The sequence below is a fragment of the Polistes fuscatus genome, unplaced genomic scaffold (genome assembly GCF_010416935.1).
Source record: "Polistes fuscatus isolate 324 unplaced genomic scaffold, CU_Pfus_HIC Scaffold7, whole genome shotgun sequence".
Lineage (NCBI taxonomy): Eukaryota > Metazoa > Arthropoda > Insecta > Hymenoptera > Vespidae > Polistes > Polistes fuscatus.
The window spans coordinates 8,009,007-8,012,162 of record NW_025113151.1 but is presented as its reverse complement, the minus strand read 5'-3'; the positions used below and the strand labels follow the sequence as shown (position 1 = coordinate 8,012,162).

General features: G+C 28.7%; 1 protein-coding gene across 3 annotated transcripts in view; it reads right to left on the bottom strand.

The window, feature by feature from the left end:
• LOC122524237 overlaps positions 1-2,520 on the bottom strand; it is an 87,698-nt gene extending 85,178 nt beyond the window's left edge. For all 3 annotated transcript variants that reach the window (XM_043646380.1, XM_043646381.1, XM_043646382.1), the window contains exon 1: positions 2,440-2,520. The gene's annotated coding sequence lies outside the window, so the exon portion shown is untranslated. The remainder of the gene's footprint in view (positions 1-2,439) is intronic.
• Positions 2,521-3,156: the final 636 nt, after the last annotated feature.

Genomic DNA, 3,156 nt, shown 5'->3' with positions numbered 1-3,156 from the left:
TATACGAGCTTGACTTTCTTCAATCGGATTTGTCGAGTGGCTATTTAATGAATTCGAACGGAAACATACGATTTATCCTTTATTTTTTCCTTTACTTTTTTTTATTTTTTATTATTATTATTATTTTCATCGATAATAAGTAACACGTGTAACTTTGAAATTCACATCGCGTAATAAATAAAAAAAAATGGGAAAATAAACATCTTTTTCTTCTCTTTGTTTTTTTAAACGAATCTCGGTAAGAATATTGTTTTAATTATTTCACCTTAAAAACGATATTTCAGGGGATTCCACTTTTCTTTACATAATATTTTACACCTCCCAATTCTCATTATTATATAAAATTTTATCCTATCTATATAATCGGTAAGAATATTAATTAGAAGTCAAATAAAAAGAATATATATATATATAATAATTAATATTTATATTATATATATTAAATATATATTTATGTATTAAGTTATCCAATAAGTTCAAGCGGATTTTGTTATTAATTTATTTATAAACTAAAACCGTAAGTACGAAACTTATTGGTCAAACTTAATTAATTAAATTTAATAATTCTATGTTTTAGTTATATATTAAATGTATATAAAACCTATAGATAATATTAATATAAATAAACGTGATTTTTAAATATATTTGTGCTTGTGTGACAATTATGGTGACCGACATTAATTGATTAATACAATTAACAATCAAACGATAAATGCAGGTTTGTGCTCTCTTGGAACAGTGAACAAAAAAAGAAAGGGGATCAAAAATTAATGACAAAAAAAGGGGGGGAGCAAGGGTAATTGTTTTTTGATTGTTTGAACGAAGATTTTAACAAGCTTTTTTTTCCATAAAATAAGATCTATTAATGTTTTAAAAAATTATTGGATCCTCTCGGTTGGGATTGAGTGACCTCGTGGAACGTTAACTTACCGAAGCGAGAGAGAAAAATCAAGCAAGTCAAAGCGAATGGAAATTTAACCCCGGCACAACCACTCATAATCTCATTTCACTAACTAACTGCATTTCTCCCCTATCGTTTGAAAACACCAAAAGGTAGCCAAGTTAAAACCCTCGTTTTCTCTCTAAACTTCTTCATTTATTTATCTTACATATATATATTTTATTTTTCTTTTTTCTTTATCTTTATTTTCTCCTTTTCTTTTTTTATTGCAATATTTATTTTAACACGTAACCAACCAAACTTCGTTTAATTTTTTCTGACACATATTTCTTTTATTTCTATTAATTAATTAATTTATTAATTTATTTAAAGCGTATCCTGGTCACTGCTTTTTAAGAAATAAAATGAGAAAAAAATGTCACTGTCCAATTTTCTTCATTATTTTAATTATCATTTGTTTTAATTTAAAACACGTCGAACTAAAACTTCTTCGTTTTTATTTAATATTCGTTTATATATTTTTCTCGAGTATTTTTAGATTTTTAATATTAATTAATTAATTCGTCTGTTTCATTAAAGCGTCTTGTTGCGGTCGCTAATTTAATTGAAATAAAATAAAATAAAATAAAAAATAGCGAGCACGCAGAAAAATATAATACGAAATATCAAATCGATCAACTCTCGAGAACAACTATTTCCCATCGCACACTAACTTATTCACCAATCAATTAAATAATCAAAATCGATTGGAGAGAGTAACTTGAGCAACACGAGCGAGCAATCGTTACAATGAAAATGATCAAATATTACCTTAACGAAGAAGTATTAAAACGAGAGGAGAAAAAAAGACGTGACCAGACGAGACTAATAAAAGACGAATAAGAAAATAAAAAAAAAACGAAAATAATCCGATTGACGCGAGAAAATAAATCAAACTTTCAAATGCAATCGATTACTTTAATAACGTCATTAATTTCATAATTCATTTCAACGCGAAAATAAATCGACGAATAAAAGATGAACAAAAAAAATGAAGAAGTAAAACGACAATCAACAACAACAACAAACTCCGGCGTCAATTAAATAAATCTCTCTCGATTATTATAACCTTCCACGAGGGGGATTTGGATTTATTATTCAAGGTACACGATAATATAATAATAATAATAATAATAATAATAATAATTGTACGATAATAAACACAACAAATCAAATACGTATTATTCGTGTGTATAAATTCTTTATGCATGTGTGAGATGCAACAGCAGCGTTTGTTTATATCTATCATTTCTTTTCCATTTTCCTTTTTGTTCTTTTTTCTAATCGCACCAGAGTGTATTAGAAAAAAGAACGTGGAGAGATACGTGAGAAATAAAAAAAAAAAAAGATTGTAAAAAAAATTAAAAGAAAGAAAGAAAAAAAAAATGAAAGAAACGAAACGTGTATCGAATATATATATTTGATATTAATAAATAATAATAATAATAATAATAGTAGTGTAATGTGTAAGATCGAAAGAATGTATAAAATCTACTCACGATTATGTGGCACGTTTTGGTGGTGCGGCAGGACTGTCGTCGTCGAGGGTTAGAAAAGCACGTCGGGTCCCCGTTAAAGAGACTTTCCAACCCCCACCCCCTAATCTCGAACCTCCCTCCTCCCCTTCGATTCACATCGCGCAGACGTGCTTTCCATCCCCTCTCTATACATTTACATATACACATGCCAATCTAGATATGACCGAAATGGACTATGCGTGTGTACACATATGCGATTGTATTTGTATCTTTTTATATATGTGTAAGTGTACACGTATAGGTACGCGTATGAGTATGTGTGCGCGCGTGTGCAAGTATTACAGGAATGTGTGAGGTGAGTGTGTACAAGTATCACGGGAATATGTGAGGTATGTATGTGCAAGTATTATGAGAATGTGTGTGTGTGAGCGTGTAAGGGAGAAAGAATGAGAAAGAGAGAGAAAGAGAATAGTGTTCGAATTTTCTCCTATCTGATAACGAGAGATACACCAAGGAAATGGATACCTACATAAGGTTTGGGATCGTATTGTAACGATACTAATGTTTATACTTAGAATAAATATACATAATATATCGATATATCATTTGCGTTTAAGTAATAAAAGAAATGAGGAAATTTCTATTCTGATTCATAAATGGATTTTCCTATACACTTTTTTTTTCTTTTTTTTTTTTAATATCATTTATATAATATTACGATCGACGTTTTATGAGCTT